Raw genomic sequence first — 17,716 nt, 5'->3', positions numbered from 1 at the left:
GCAGCTGGTGGAAGTAGAAGCAGACACACACAAATAATCACTGAACTGAACTGGAATCCAGTTGCAGAGAAGGACAAGTGATGAGCAAAGGGGTCCAGACCAGGCTGGTGGAACCCACAGAAACAGCTGACCTGAACAACGGGGAGCTCCTGGTCCCCAGACTGATAGCTGGAATATCAGCATGGGACTGATCCAGACCCCAGGAACATGCATTTCAGTGAGGAGACCTCGGAAATCTATGGGACCTCCTGTAGTAGATCAGTACTTATCCCTAGCATAGGTGTGGGTTTGGGAGCCCATTCCACATAGAGGGATACTCCCTGAGCCAAGACACATGGGGGTGGGCCTAGGCCCTATCCCAAAGGCTATGATAGACTCTGATGACCCCCTATGGAAGGCCTCACCCTCCCTGGGGAGCAGAAAGGATATGTGATAGGTAGGGTTTTAGTTGGGGAGGCCATGGTAGGGGAGGAGGGGAGGGAGAGTTAACTGGGATTAACATGCAAAACAATCTTGTTTCTAACTCAAATAAAAAATATGCAAAAAAAGAAAATAATATGATTCCTTGAGGTCCTTTAAGACATTCTTAGTGTTGTTTCTTCCTCTTCCTTCCCCTGCTCCCTTATTGACTTCTCTGCTTCCACAATCAAAGTCCCCTCCCAATTTTCCTCTTTTGTCCCTGCATATATCCTGTATAGGGATGCTTCTGTGCATTGTAAGAAAGAAAGCAGGTAGTCCCGGGTTATTGAAAGAAGGGTGGAGAAAAATAGACCCTGGACTCCTAGGCTGTACTGAAAGACATGAGGCAGATGTAGTGTTGTTGAGAGTTGCTCACAGAGCAAGTCTGTACATAAGAAATAGAAAAAGTTATATAATTTGGAGCAGGGCTTAGGTCCTCCACCATGTGTCTAGGCTGAGAGAGTATCTCTCTGTGTGGAATGGGAAGATCCCCCATTTAAGGCCTCACCCTCCCTGAGGAACAGAAAGGGGATGTGATAGGGAGTTGGTGGGGGGGGCAGGGGAGGAAGGGAGGGAGAGGGAAGTGAGATTGACATGTAAAAAACAAAAGCTTGTTTCTTATTTAAATTGTAAAAAATCTGAAAAGAAAAAAAAGGAATATAAAAAGTTGTATGTTCCATGTATAATAAATATGCATGACTGACTACAATGAACTTTAATTTTGACATTCTCAGTCACCAGAGAAAGGGGTCAGAAATGTAACTTAAAACTAATCCTACAGCAGAGATGGGCACACACACACACACACACACACACACACACACACACACACACACACACACAGGCACACACGCATGCAAGCAAGCACACAAACACACTGGCCAAGAGTGCTAGAGGATGTAGGGGTAGGGGGAGCTTGCAGCACCCCTCCTTGCAGCACCAGGAAGTCAGGCAAATGTATGGTAGGTGTGGGAGGGAGGGAGAGGCAGAGAAGTTCATGGAGTATAGAAAGAGGCAGATCTGAAGAGGTGAAGGTGGTGAGGAATGAGCTGGTCTGGGTGACCTTTTTGTCATCTGGGGCCATGGTGATGTCCTGGGATGTTTTCAAGGGCCATGTCTGGGTCCATGGCCCTCTTGAAGCTGTGTTCCGTGGTCTGTGTTGATGTCCATGGTTCCTGTTACCAACAAAGGCTGTGACGATGCCCAGGATCTGGGTCTGCTATATTTGGCCATGTTGGTGCTTGAAGGCCATGCCACTTCAGGAGCTATCTCAATATGAGTGAAGTCATCTGGGCTGAGCTGTTGTTGCCAAGGATCATGTCTGGGTCTGTGGCCCAACCACAGCCAGGGTCTACATTGATGTTCTTGCCTCTGGTTACCACCAAAAGCAGTGTAGATGTCCAGTGTCTGGGCCAACACCTGAGGCTATGCTGGTGCTAGAGAATCACACTGCTGCCAAGACCATACAGATCTGGATGGCCTGTACTGCACCTGGATCGATGTTGATTTGTAGGCCTGAGCTGTGGCAATGGGTCTGTGTTGAGATCCATGGCTCCTGTTGTCATCTGGGTTGTACAACTGAGACCATGTTGGAGTCTTGGGATCGCACTGCTGCAGGACCCATGACAATCTGAGATGCCAGAACTGCCACCTGGGGTCATGGTGATATTTGGGACCAAGTTGCTGCTACTGGCCATGTCTGGGTCCCTGGTCCTGAAGTAGCTGGGGTCTGTGTTGATGTCCATTTCCTGTGTTGCCACAGGGACTTATGCAAACCATATGTTGAACCATGTGTCCAAGTACAAGGGCCTTGCAGAGTGCTCCCAACCCTCACTACCACAGTGAGAACTTCCCCACCACTACCACCACCAGAGAGCTGCCCCTGTTCTCGCAGACCCTGGGATAACTTACACTGATGTTCTTGTCATGGGAAAGCTGGCCCTGCCCATGGTAGGAGAATTGCTCACACACACACACACACACACACACATACTCAGGAAAGCTGTCCCCGACCCTCACCATGGTATGGGAGAGCTGGCTCCACCCCTCACCAGGGGAGTGGTCCCAGAGGCCCAGACTGACTCAGCTACCACCGAGACACACATCAGGACTTGGAGTTGGCACACGCCAACATCAACTCAATCTATGTGTGATCTGCAGGAGTACATGAAGGGACTCGTCCTGCAGAATCACAGCTGCACGATTTCTGTGACTCTGAGCAATAGCAGGATATTCAAGAGAAGTTTCAGAGAGGATCCAATATTGGCATACCAGAAGCAAGAGAACTTGAACCTGACCAAAAACACATTACACAATGAATATTTGCCAGTAAAGCTGTTTGGACCAAAATACTGCCTGATAACACAGAGGCTCCCAATGCCACCAAGACAAATGAAGAGGTGATGGAGAGACAAGGAGGAGGAGCAAAGTATTTTTGTTTGTTTATTTCATGAACTTCTTAGATATATTAATTAAAACTTAAAATATATCTTTGATTGTCATATACCCCCTTAGTCAAATCCTTGACTCTCTGATGGATATCTGTTTATATTAGGATCTAATAACCATTAGCTTAAAGACACCTAGACAAGAATTATCATATAGTTAAGGCATCAATGATATAAGAACCAACAGAAATTAGCAGAAGCAGAAGGGCCAAAATCCCTGTGATAGATGACATCATAGTTACTATCTAAAATAAGCCTAGATATGAGAATGGAGACCAGTTATTTACTTTACATTAGGTCCCCCTTTTTTGCAATGGTATTTTGAGTGCTGCCAGATTATTTCTAATGATTCCTGAGTGGTTTGTATAGAAACAACATTTTTTCTTTTGAAGCTATACAATATCCTCTCTTTTACATTAAGCAGTTTGAGTGCCCTATCAGCTAAAGAATCTACCTGTTGATAGATCTGGGTCTATTTCATTTTAATAGTAACTTTTTCTGGTATGCCAATAGGCACAATAGGTAGCTATTTTTTGTCCCCTATGCCAAAGAATTTTCAGGGTCCAGAAGGGCTACGGTGAATTCAAAGGCAAGGAAGGAATTCAGGCAATGGGATATTCATCAGAAGCATCTGGTTAAGTGACCCTGTTGAAGAGACAGGGAACAATCCCATTGGCTGGACTAGTTTACACCATTTTTCAGCAAGTCCAGGGATCAAGGTCATTTAGAGGAGGTTGTAATCAGCAGCTGATGTTTGGATGTGGCTCTCAGCCAAGTGGAAATCTGCTGAGACAGATATAGACTAGGGACAGAAGTTGAAATTTTGGAACTTAGAGTAAAATGTGCATTTGAGACTTTTAGGACCCTAATACTAGTAGTTGTGGGAGTAGAAAAATCCCAAGACTATGAAAGAGAGGGGTGGGGAGGGAGGGAGGGAGAGACAGAGACAGAGACAGAGGCAGAGACAGAGTCAGAGACAGAGAGCAATCCCATCCTCAGCAATAGAGAGATGTGGGGAACCTTGAGGCTATACTTACCTGTACTCCTTTTGACCTGTGAGAGGCAGGATCAAGTCGTGTGACTCCCTAGGATCTCTGGAGCTTACCTGATTTTTTTTCTTACAGAAAGACATAAAAGTTTTAGATATATTAGCATTAACAACCTTTTTGTTGTTTTGTTTTTGTTTGTTTGTTTTGTTTTTCAAGACAGGGTTTCTCTGTGGCTTTGGAGGCTGTCCTGTCTAGCTCTTGTAAACCAGGCTGGTCTGGAACTCACAGAGATCCGCCTGCCTCTGCCTCCTGAGTGCTGGGATTAAAGGCGTGCGCCACCACCACAGGGCTAGCATTACCAATCTTTACTGAAATCCACATTGCAGAAAAAGCAGGTACAGGTGTCTTTAAGACAGCTGGAGTAGACTCATACCTTTGGCAAAAGCTATAGGTTTGGGTTAAAAAGCATGAACATTTTCTTTTCATCTGTCCAGACAGCCAGATATCCTAGGAAGCTTAAAATCTTGAGCTTGTGACTGGACAGTATGTAGTCAGTGTTCTACCAGATTATCAGAACTCCACTGATCAATGTTAAAACTCTGAAATTTTGAAATCTTAGTGTAACAACAGCGTAGAAGGGGAAAGAATCTGAAACATTTCCCATTTCCACATACATGAAATAACTTCCTTATACCTTTACAACTTGCATTTATTCATATTACACCGTTTTCAGAGACCCTCAGAACTTACTTCAGTTTTCACATCCTCAGACCTTTACACATCTTAAAACATTTTCTTAGACCCTCAAAACTTACATAGATTTTAACTCTTACCTTTCTATCAAATCATTTACCAGAGACAGAAGTAGTTAATTACTGAGAAGCGTCATTGAAAAACATGTTCCTTTAGTGGAAAGTTGTAACTGAATCCTGCTTGTCTTTAAGCCTGTTAGCAAAGTAAACCTGTCCACCTTTTCTCTATAGGAGATTTAGTAGCTCCAGAAAAAACAAGGCCTAACTTTTACACATGAAATGGGCTAAAAAGATGACTGCAACCTTAGGGAAAAACTGGTTGTCTGATGCTGCCAAGTTGACAAAGCTATAGTTAGCCTTGCCATCAATACAATCAGTGATCTGAGAAGTATTAATTATAGCAGAAAAATAAACCAAATGACCTAAGTATCAATTAAAATGACAGAGACTAGTCCATTCCCAAGATGGTCTTCCCAGGCTCCTGGGGTCTCCAAGATGCTGGGGGCAGGATAGCCTCAGTTTTCAGCCACTAGGCCCAGCAGATAAGAGATTTTCCTGTGAAGGGGAATATGGGGGAGACAGACCTTGCCTTTTCTAGGCAAAGTGGGGCAAACAACTCTACAGTGCCCTGCTTGTCTATAGTCAGGGAAGGGTTCTGGCTTCAGGTGCAGAATTGGGGCAGTCTTTTCCAGTGTTTAGCATTATCAGAATCTAAGTGGAGTAGTTGTGGTGCCCTGTCATCTTCTTTGGAGACCTTGAGGTCACTGCCAGGAACCAGTTGTCTCTGTCACTGTAAGCTTTTTCCAGTAAACATTTTTAATGCCATCTTCATCAGCTCTCTGACAACTTTTAGGACCATTATCAATTAAGTATATCTGAGCTAAACAAACTTAGACTTAGCCTTGAAAACATATACAGGAAGCAAAATAAAGCCTGTTCATATAATTATTTGTATTAGTACTTAGCATGACTACAATTATAGTTCTGAACACATTAAAGAATTTGATCTTTTATAGGATGACTGACTAATAATTTGCATGTCTTAATCATCTTTAACAGTGAAAAGCTTTTATACGATTAGAATTTTACAGCTTCATCTCTGCTAAGTTTGAGCCTTAAAAATAACAATTTCTGAATTGAAGCTCCTTTAAGAATCAAAATAAAACCTTTAACTCAAAAACAGTCCACAGAGATACTGGGAACTTTCCTTCTCCTTTTATAGTACAATATTATAGACTATAACAGTTTCTTATATGACTCAGCTTATCAAAATAGCTTAAGCTTAACAAAGATAGCAAAGATAAGGAGGCTAGACATATATTCTGAAGTATGAATAGATCTTGGGTAAGGAGAGATATTCTCTAGGCCTCTCAAACCCCACCTTAGCGGAGAGACAGCATTTGTACACAAAAAGGCTTGCTTTAATTCATTTGGTCATGTTGATTTGGGTTGGTGGTGTTTCATCTCCCATCTTTGGGATTAACAATGTCCCATGTATGATGGGTTTCCAGCTCTGCAGAGCCTCTGCAGTGAGGAGCTATGGTATCTTCAATGATGCATCTACTCGGACACATCATAACCACCCTAAATCCACAGTTTACTTGATGCTTCACTATAATTTCATCTAGAAACCATATGATCATAGAAGAAATAAAAATATACTGTGTATGTTTTATTAACCAGAATTTCCATTAATGCAATGATAGAATACAAAATCAAAGTTAACTTCACCACCCAGCTCTTACTTTTGCTCTTTCAAAATATATTTAAAAAAAAACATTTTTAAAGAATTATGTCAAAGAATAACCCAAGTGACTTGCTTCACTCTCTAATATTTCAGGTAAATGTGTTTTCTTTTTGATGGCAGAGCTAGAAAGACAACAGAGGAATGGACAACAGACCGGCTTGCCAGCTCCGTTCACCCTGCATTTCATACTTCACATGATGTATAAATACACTCCAGCACATCAGCTTGCACCCTTCCTCTTTGCACTTTCAAGATGCCTAGAGCAGATAATCAGAGCCAGGGTTCATACCTATGGCCTGGGCAATGCACATACACTGAGCTTGCAGAAAAAGCAGAGGGCATGCATTCACTATCCATTACCAAGGGCACTGGCAGATTGTATTTAACTCCAGTATGACCACCTATTATCCCACTCTACCCCACTTCTCCTCCCAGAGCAGTCAGGCTGACTTAATTAAGACATTAGCTCTGACGATACAAAAAAAAAAAAAAAAAAAAATGGCTTCTTAGATTCTGCTGAGAGTGGTGAGATTTCCTCATTGAGATGAGCTGACATCTGATCTCTGCTCAATTCTGTGTAGCACACCCAGCACTGGGGAAGGTGTCAGCCAAGACCAGCTGACTTCCTCTATAGGAAGCCCATACCAATGTTCAGTTGATTATAAAAGAAAGAGAAGAGACTCCAACTGACTTTAGGACTCATACGAAGTGTGTAGTTATTACAGCACTGGGCCCAGGGCTCATCAAAGATAAATGAGGTTTGAAGAGTAGAGCTTTATGTTAAACTTAATAGACATACCCCTTCTTTCCTTAAAAAGAAAAACTGGCAAGGGAGTGGAAAAGACATCAAAGCAATTTTCCTATAAATCTAGATGAAAATCAATTTCAGAGTCAACTTTTGTGGTTTTATTACTTATGGTGTTTTTATTTATTTTGTGGGTGGAGGGAAGCTGAAACAGAACATAATTCAATGTCTTTAAAATTGCTTTGGAGAAATATAATAAATCCAATATATATGGAAAAGTTTATAGGGTTCTCTCTTTTTTATTCAGAAAACATACACAACTCTGAGATCCTTCTCTGATGTTAAGACTTTCAGTTTTTTCAAAGTTTTTCATACATATGTCACAAGATTTCCAAGGTGCTTAGCAGTTTATAATTCTTCAGATCTCTGATAGGAGATGAAGGTTGATATTCTAGGCCATAAGGAGCTGTTGTCTTTTCTGAACTGCTGTTCATAAATTCTTCCTCTGAACTTTACAATCAGAATCTCTCATTTCAGTTCCAATGGCTAGGAAGTTTGATGGGAAGTAGGAAGGAGAGAATGCCCATTAATATTGCACCATCAGCCTCAGTACGTGCTCCTTGTGTGTGAAATTGTATTTTTATGATATTTTCTTGTATTGCTCAAATCAGCTCTATTGAAGATCATCTTGAATCCAACTTTTAGGTAGCAACTGCCTCTCAATCTGCATCACTCTTGTAACTGTTAAAGATTTGTTGGTTGAACTTTTTAGGCAAGACTATTGGAGTGCACAAGAGGGTTGCCAGAGTGTACTTTGGACTGTGTCAACTCTAAATGGACTCAAAGTTGCCTGCTTTCTTGGTAGTTATGTCTCCATTGTGTAAATCAATACTTTAAGGAAAAGTTCAAAGTTAGTCCTTCCCAAAAAGTAGGGAAAGACTAATTATGGCAGCATAAAACTGCCTCTAAGCAATTAAATCAATGTGATCAAGGGTACCAAAGATATTTCTTTGCACAGAAGACATCTTGGAGTCTAAATAAATTCCTGTAAACCAAGTCTTGAATAATGACACCATTTTTTTCCCATTAAACACTATAGTCATCGCTACACAAATAGTTCACTGTATATAAAAATAAACATCAGAGACATACCATTAATACCTGAAACCATCTGCCCTCCTTATCTTCTGTACCCTCGAGGATGTTTTTGCAACTGGCTGGAAGAAGCATGGGTCAGAGGCTGATATTTCCCTAGGTTTTCTTCATTTACCTAAATTGAAATTGCCTCACAGAGAGGGAAGTGGGAATTAATGGACATTGATGAGAACATAGTAAAACCCCAGTGCTTTCTATCGGATACAAAATCATTAGCACAGCAAGGAAAACTTTAAATAGATGTTAAGACATTGAAAAGCATTTACCCCTTTGAAAGTCAACTTCCTTTAAATGTGCAGAACAAAGTTGGCAGCCATTCAGTGGTGCTAATGGTATTAAAACTCTCCCAAATTTAGAAGACTACTGCCGATGTGGCCACCAGGATCCTTCCCTATGGACTAGACCAATGTCTCTCCACCCTGGCTACACATTAGCATTACCTAGGGAGCCTGTGACAAAATTGATCTCCATTGGAGAAATAATGTATTTCTAAAACTCACCAAGTAATCCTGATGTAAAACGATGGAGAAAAGGACAGACCAGGAATAGGACCAAGTTTCCGTACTTGAAATCCATGTGCAGGCGCCTCTCCTCTCAACCACACAAAACAGTATCTTTTCAAATAAAGGGTTGTTACAGGATGGACAGGAAGAAAATGGCTTCACTGGCAACAGAGTCTGCTAGGTGGTAGGGGAATTTGTCTCTCACATAACCTCCATCCTTAGAGAGTGTTATAAAATATAATATATTAAGTCAGATATGCAAGGAAAACACCATTTTAGTTGTGTCTTTAGCTTCCTTCAAGACAGTATCCTCTGGGAAGCAGGAAAAAACACCATTCCTTATTATTAAAAATATTTCAGGTTGAAATAAAATACAGTAATTTTCAAGTAGAGTCACTAAAGGAGAGCTCCCATGTCATCACCTCATAGCTTTCTTCGTGTTTCCAGTCTCACCCTAGCATACTGTGCTTCTCCTTATTGTTATTTTAAAAATTAATTTCTGATCCTTTTTGCCCCACTTGTTAGAGGTCATCCTTTTGAATAAGGAAAATGGTGAAAAGGAATTTCCTCATCTGGATTTTGTTCTCTGTGGCACTTCAGCATGCCCTGAAAAGACCCAGGCAAAGAGTGGCTGTTATTCACCCCAGGCTGTGGCATAAGGAGAGGAAGCTGTTGAAGCCAGAGAACTGGCCAAAACTACAAAATTAGAAAGTATGTTTGTTGGCCCACCTGGATATTTATGATTCTCTGTTTGGAAGTAAGGGGATTTGAAAAAGTTTGTAAAAACTATTTTTTGGAAGAAGTAGAATTTATAAGTTTGGACCCTAAAATTAAAAGACTATTAAAATTGTAAGAGCTATAATTATTTTAATGATGAACATAAATGAGAATAAAGGAACCTCCATTTCTGTATTTTTAATCTGTATAATTTTACATGACGCATTTCTAAGTATACCATAGTATTCATCTTGCCAGAAACATAATACATTTGCCAAAAATTAAATTAAAAATTTAATAAGCTAGAAATATCATAGTCAAGGGCACATGTGCACAAGTGTGTGTGTGTGTGTGTGTGTGTGTGTGTGTGTGTGTGTGTGTGTGTGTGTGTGTGTTTTGGAGTGAGATACCGAAAAAGAAGATGACTAGGAAATGGCCTTTTGTGAAGGAAGGGAAGCTTGTGCTGGACTGAACGATTACTTAGGGTGGCAATTCCACATTGCAAATGCAAACTCTTTATGTATTTACTTATTCAGAATCATCCCAGAGTGCATTTCAACCAGTAAGAATTAATTAAATGATGCAAAATAAAACACCAATGACTAAGGCCAGATCAATTCAAACAAATATATATATTTAAGTATCTCTCTTTTCCATCTTAAAAATGAGTCTAAAAGTTCATTCACCAAGCTAGCACAAACAAGTTTTGCTTTGTACATGCACAGGTAAAGATAATATATATTTTAGGTCTCTAATACTCCAATATATTGTAGTTAATGAATCTTTCAGAATAATTTTCTCTATCACGAACTTGCTTAAAAGCTTACCCGTCTGTGGCTCTGTATTAACATTTTGTGAAAATAGGGGCATGGAATGGACAGATGAGTCAGCTCCCTGAACTGCACTGGGCAGCTCACAACCACCTCTGATTTCAGCTACAGGCCAATCCAAAGCCTCTGGTGGTACCTATACTCACATGCACTGGCACACACATACAATTTTAAAAAATAAAAACAAATCTTAATACAAATAAAAATAGACCCTGGACATGCTGCTTATTAATAGATCACATGTTAGGTGTGTGCCAGGACTTGGATTCAATGCATGCCACTAAAAACAACGAAGTATCACCAGGAAAAAAATAAAAAAGCTTATAGAGCTATCCAGTATTTCATTTATTCACCAATAATGGCTTGAATGAAGAATAAACTGTGCTCATCCTGAGGCCATGCCATTTGGTTCACTCCCACACCTCCATTCCCTCATTCAGAGAACCTAATCCTCATGAAAAGGAGACTAAGCATTCTACAGTCTTATTCTCCTCAGCTTAAATAGTGTGGGTCTCTATTAATTATTATCTACTGCAAAAAGAAGCTTCTCTGATGTCGTTTACAGATGCACTAATCTGTGGATATAATGTAAGTCCTTAAGAGTAGGTTTCACACGATGTCCATTTAGCATCATGAAATTTGTATTTTCCTCTAGGACCTATAACCTGTCTATCTAGCCACAGGCTCTTGGCCTCTGAAATAGTGCCAGGCAAGTGCTTCAACCTGTGGAGTGGGCAGTAGATCCAATCAGCAGGTGGTTGACTACTCCCCTGACATTCATTCCACTGTCTTGTCCTGTTGCTTATTGTTGTAGCTTGCAGGGTTCACAGCTGGGTAAGATTGGTGAGTCATTATTTTACAGTAGCATGCATAAAACCTTTCAGTACTCTGAAAACTAGCCAATAGGAATGACCTTTCTAGGAGAGTAGCAACTTGGTTTCTCCACCCTATGTGACTCAAATAAGTGTTCTCAGGTTCTGGAGGACAACCAAGAACATTGACCATAGTGTACAAGTACAAAAGGTACTTGATAAGTTACAAGCAAAGAGGACACGAAGTTGAGTGGATAGAGAAGGGGGAGTCTATCTGGGAGGAGTGAGAGAGTGGGTAAATACAATCAAAGTATATTGTACAAAATTCTCAAAGAACTACAAAAAAAAACTGAGGAAAATAAACCAAAAATAAATTTAAAACAGAAAAAGAGATTGAGAAGAAAAATGTAACCACCACATGCATTATTTCCAGATGGGCTATTGTAAGACCCCCGCAAAGCTCAGGCCTCCAAGACCTCAGCCCAGGACTGTGGTCACCCCAATCACCAGGCAGATTTGAAAGTTTGATGCAAACTACATGAGGCTTTATTTTAGTTGTTTAACGAGCTAACCCCTTGTTAGCTCGGGTCTTTCATCCACCCGCCATGGCAGATGGCTAGAAAAGACACCTCTAAGTGTCTGCATAGAGATCTTGTAGAGCAGCGTAAGGGGAGTGTCTAGGGGTTTGCATAGGCTCAGGATTGGTCTGGCTCCAGGCTTGGAGGGTTTGCCCTGTGTTGATTGGTCAACTGGTTGTTATGGCCCATAGGCTTTCCCAGGGTGGTTGCTATGCTCTGCGTGTCATTGCTGTACACTTGTCCATAAAGCACACCCAGAGCCGTAAAGCATAGCGCCACCAGCTAACTTCTGATTGGTTCCTTGCCATGAGGCAGGCATCTGACCTCTTAGTGACCAAGGCAAGGTCAGAGAAGCATGTGTTCGGCTGTTATGGCTGCTGAAATGGGGAGCTGGTCCCTTCATTATGAGCTGCCTTCCACTCAGCGACTTGAGGTTTAACATCCTGCTAAGTGACTGGGTCAGAGATAGACCTGCTTCAGAGTAAGCATAGCTTCCCTGTCTGCAAAGGGTGATTGCTTGCTCTGAGGTCCCGATGAGATGGATTTGCCTTGGTCAAATGCTTTCACACACAGAGAATGTGATCAAAAGCCCTGAACCTTCCCATACCACCATCTTACTACCAAAAATAACTCCACCACCATCATTATGAGGCTTTATTTAATATCTCTAGATCTGCTCTTCAGGAGGACCAAACTCCCAAAAGCTGAGATGACACTCTTCTCAGAAGGTCACAACCCTCATTAATAAGGTCTGAGCCACCTGTACCCCTTTGGGGCTAATTTTTCTCTCTGTGGAGTCTGATAACAAAGCCCATGGAAAATTTTATTGAGTTTAGACTCAGTTTTTCCAAAACAACTCTATTTTTATTTTAAAAATACTGGTGTATTATAAATTATACATGCCTCCACACATCAGTTAATATGTCAGGCCTAACTTAACTGCTTGGCAGATAACTGGAAATACTTGAAAAAAGAGAAGCAAGAGAATTCAATCTCTACAACAATGCAGGGACTTCTGTAAATGTTTCACATACCATGAGGCTTCTATCATGTTTCACCTGTCTCTTACTTGCATCAGAAGACAATTGCAGCATTGCAGGCTGTCTGGTCAAAGAAACTGGACCTCACAGTATCTTTTTACCAGGAAGCAGTTTTGGTCCCTGCTATGAGTGGGCTCTGGGGAATATTTTCCCAAGACTGAGACTGAAATAAAGTGACACTGGGATTTTTATACATTTTTGGCTTCTTTGTCCCCCATATATGGTGGCATACAATTTGATTTGGTACTCTGAACTACTGGGTGATAATATTAATAATGGCTGCAAGGCAAAGGGAAGGAGGCTGCAGGAGAGATGTAGTGAGGTTGTCCCATACACAGGGATGCTAATCAGCCTTGTTTTGTGCCCCCTCATCATGTTGAAGAAGAGAAAAAAAGAAGACAATGTAAAATGCCATTTTTGAAATATTCAGTATATAAAGGCACTCAGGTTGTGTTTATGTCCAAAGAATTATCTAACAATAATTTGCTGTAAATTTTTAGAATTTGAGTTACCAAAGAACAGCAACATACTTCATTTTGACCCAAGAAAATTCATCTAACATAATTAGAGTATGTTTATTTTAGTCTTATAAAGTGGATTCTATATTATCATCTTTTCACTTTTTATGTGTCAACCATTATATTATTTAATAAAGTATGATAGATGACAAAAATAAAATCTACAGAAAATCTGGAGTAGACTCAGTACCCAGACTCCCCATGTCCTCCTGCAAGGTCTAGTCTGAAATGTACAGTCTTCATCGCTCATCAAGGGGAATTCCCTTTGCAACAGATGGAGAACTCTACAGAAAACCACAATCAAAATGAGGAGTAATGGATTCCAGTCCTAATGAAGACATCTACAAAGCACTCCCACACCCAAGGTTCAGGAAACATTGCAGAAGAAGGGACAGAAAGATTGTAAGAGCCAGAAGGTCATGGAGTTTGTTGTAAGATTGTGTCTCTTAGGAATGTCAGAAGCTACACTCACAAAATCTCATCAGCATTACTGTCCAAATGTGAGCTGAGCCAGGAGAAACCAATGGACATGCCCAAGTGGATAGGGAAAAGACCAAGAGCCCTCAACTCTACACAAACCTGCAGGCAACTGAAGCATGCTGAGACCAAGAGAAATAATCTTCATCAGGGAAGAGCACATCAATTGGATGTCCAGTGTCAAATTATCAGCTTTAAAAACATCATACATACAAGTACCATTATACAAAACGGAGCAGGTTATATAGTTAAGGATTTATGTGTGTGGTGGGTGTGTGAGATAACAACAAATGAAAAGAGATGGCATGAGTTGAAAGAGAGTAAAAAGAGGTATTTTTAAAATGAGAAAAATAAAGTATAAGTTTTTCTTTTTTAAAGAAAATCTAGAGTATGTAAATCTATGAAATAAGTAACTGTCTTGTTTTTCTGTATGGTTTCCTGGGCCACAATAGTTGGGCACCAAAAGGTCAGATTCAGAAAGAATGGTAAGGGCAGCATATCAGAATATACCTTTCTATTCTTATAGTGACTAAGTGGGCTGGGTTATTGTTTTGGGAGAAGGTATAAAAGCACCCTTAACATAAAGTGCTATGTAAAATAAGATGAGAGCCAAAATATTGCTGGAAATCATTATCTATTATTTAGATAATTACCCACATAAAAGTTAACTTAATTATATGATTTAGAGTGTATTTTACAGAAGATTTAACTAAGTGTAGTCACATTTTAGACTCTGAATGCATGTGGCAAGGAAGAAGTATACAGCCACACCCTGCACACGAATATTCCAACCAATGACAGACAACACCACTAACATGACCCTCTAAGTTTGCAAAGGAGTTGAAAAGTCCAGCTAAAATTCCAAATGCCTAGTGGCAGCAGCATCATGACTTTTTCACATGGCTCACTACTGTGTATTTGTGGCATACAGAGACCTACATTGCTGCCTTTTGTATTAAGGGTAACACATGTCATCGTGCTGCATCTGTAATACCATTAATTATCAGCAGCTATGTGCTGGTTCATTCCCTTTTTATCACTATTTAGAGTATGCTGTTACACTAAACATTTTTAAAGAAGTTGTGTGCAGGAAACAATGTACCATGTCCCCCCAGCAGCAGCTTCATGCCACTTATGTATGCTATATCTCATGGAACATTAAAAAAGTATGTAGGACCCTAAAAGAGACAAACATCATCCCCTGGAGAAGGCGAAAGGGTCAAAATCCCCTGAACAAATTGAGAGCACGGGAAGAGGGGGGAGGGAGCTACAAGAATGAGAAGGGAAGAAGAGGAAGGATGCAGAGGTCATGAGGGAGCAGAAAGGTTGAATCAGGGGAAGAATAGAAGAAAGGATATGTGATAGATAGGGTTTTAGTTGGGGGGGTAGAGGAGAATGGGAGGGAGAAGGGAACTGGGATTGTCATGTAAAACTATCTTGATTCTAATTCAAATAAAAAAATCTGAAAAAAGTACATTATAAAAGGATCAATCAAAAAAAAGCATATACAGTGATTGGCCTCTGCATTCTAGGTTTTTAGAAGGACAGTTGGTGGTGTTTTTAAAAACATAAAATTGCCTTAGGGACAGATTTCTCAGACACCTACACCTGTTGTTAAGCAATATATTGTGTTTAGAGGGAAGAAAAGGGGCCTCAGTATGTCCACCTGGAATTTTCATTGTGGTTGCATGTATGTTTATATGTTTTTATGTGTGTATGTATGCATGTGGAGGCCAAATGTGGGTGCCAAGCATCTTTCTCAGTTTTCTATTTTATTTTTGAGACAGACTCTCTCATTGAATCTGCAGCTTACCAATTTGGTTATATCAGCTGGTCCAGGCAGTGCAGTGCTCCTCTTGTCTCAGCTGGCAGAGCACTGAATTTACAGGGACTCACTGCCAAGTGCACCATTGTGTGGGGGTCCTGTACAACCAAACTCAGTTATTCATGTTTGCACAGCAAATGCTTTATCTACTGAAGCATCTCTCAGTCTTCCCCTTGAAATTCCTAAGAGGTTTGAATTAAGTACTAAAATGTATATTCTGACTGCTCCCGTATTGGAAGATAAATATCAATGAAAGAACTACAAAGATGATGGAAATAAATTGCCTGACTTTCCATGGGCATAGTTTGCTTGTAATTATCTAATGCTTTATGTGTTTAACTGAGAGTGAAGAACACACATTGTGCATGTTGATAAGGGATTTGACTAGTCTCTGTTGTTTCTTCACTTTGGTTCTAGTATTTGTAGCATTGTCTCTTGACCCTTTATTTCCTGCTCTCTGTCTTTTTGTCCCTTTCCACTAGTACTATGTGCTCTTATTTTCCATGGTACCCTTGCTAACATAACAGTTTTTATACCTTCTCTGGGCCACATGCTAGTCTAGTATAACATTAAATTTCTTGTAAGGAAAGTAAGAAAAAAAGCTAGATAATAGTTTATTCATTAAGAACATATGCTTTTGTTGGAGAGGACTGGAATTTGGTTCAGAGTGCCCAAACCACACAGTTCACAGGGTCTGTCCTGTCCTGTTCTCTGCTGTCCTCTGTGGACACCTGCAACACTTGCATATACATAACACTGAAAAATGCATACATGCATGCACATAAAAGAAATCTTCTAGCCGGGCAATGTTGATGCACACCTTTATTCCCAGTACTCAGGAAGCAGATGCAGGTGGATCTCTGTGAGTTCCAGGCCAGCCTGGTCCACAGAGCAAGTGCCTCAATAGGCTCCGAAGCTACAGAGAAACCCTGTCTCAGAAAACCAGAAAAAAAAAAGAAAGAAAAGAAAAAAAGAAATGCTTTAAATGACATTTTAAAAAGAAATGCAAATAACATTCTATGTCAGTATGTTTTGAAGCCTAACCCCTAGATCTCTAAATGGAAATACAGGAAATCTATATTACAAAAATCCCTCAATAGGAAAAGCTAGATAGCTCCCCACTTAGTTTCAAGTTTCTTTTATGTCCCTGCTCCCCTTTTTTGTTGACATATCTTTGATAGCTTTAGAGACTTGGGTTTTTCTAAAGCATTTTGGATTCTAATGTCAGTAGTTTCTAAGATAAAGTGAGGAACATTCCCAGGGAAATCCAATGAGTTCCTTCCTCTCCTTTACCATCCTGCTGAGACAACGAGGTTCAGAATTAAAATCCATCTATATTCTTCATCTAGTCATCTATCAGCACCATGCTGCCTATGCCTACTCACTACCTGTTTTTCTATGTTATTTGGCTCTGCATGGGGAGAGGAGGCAGTCAGGATAAAGCTGAGCTTCTTATTTGACCGAAGTTGATCTAGGCCATTTAACTGATTACTCCAAAGATGGAAAGACTGGCATGCAAGGCAGTGATCAGACAATCACAAATGAGAGCTGTTCTAGAAAAGATGGACTACCAACGTCAGTACCACCTTTCAAGGGCGGGACTCACAGTGCATGCTTGGTATGGTGTTCTGAGTGGTAAAGAGGAAAATGTACCATAGCTGTACCTTTGCGTTCTCAGTTTTGACTGAATGAATTCATTAAGTTAGGGAGAAGGTGATGCAGGAGAAGAAGGGGAAGAAAAAAAAGAGGATGAGGACAAGGAAGACAAGGGGGAGAGAGTTGAAGGGACACTCTTCAGGACTCTCTTGATTAGGAACTCTGTCTGATGGCCTATCGGATCTTTTCCAGTCAATTTCTGTTAGGTGTTTTGGTGATATCATCTTTAGTTTGCTCTCTCATGCAGGCTACTCTAGTTGTCTCTGGGGGATTTTGTAAGCACCTGATTTGATGATGATTTTTATCTATCTACCGTTTCTATCTGCCACTTTGTTGTTTTCTTCTCCTTCCTCTTCCTCCTCCTCTTCATCATCATTCTCCTCCTCCTCCTTCTCCTGTCTTTCCATTTCTACTACAGCATTTTTATAGCATGGGATGGACAATAGTAAATCTTATTGAAAGTTGA

The sequence above is a fragment of the Cricetulus griseus genome, chromosome 5 (assembly GCF_003668045.3).
Source record: "Cricetulus griseus strain 17A/GY chromosome 5, alternate assembly CriGri-PICRH-1.0, whole genome shotgun sequence".
Classification (NCBI taxonomy): Eukaryota; Metazoa; Chordata; class Mammalia; order Rodentia; family Cricetidae; genus Cricetulus; species Cricetulus griseus.
Note: the sequence above shows the minus strand (reverse complement) of the source record.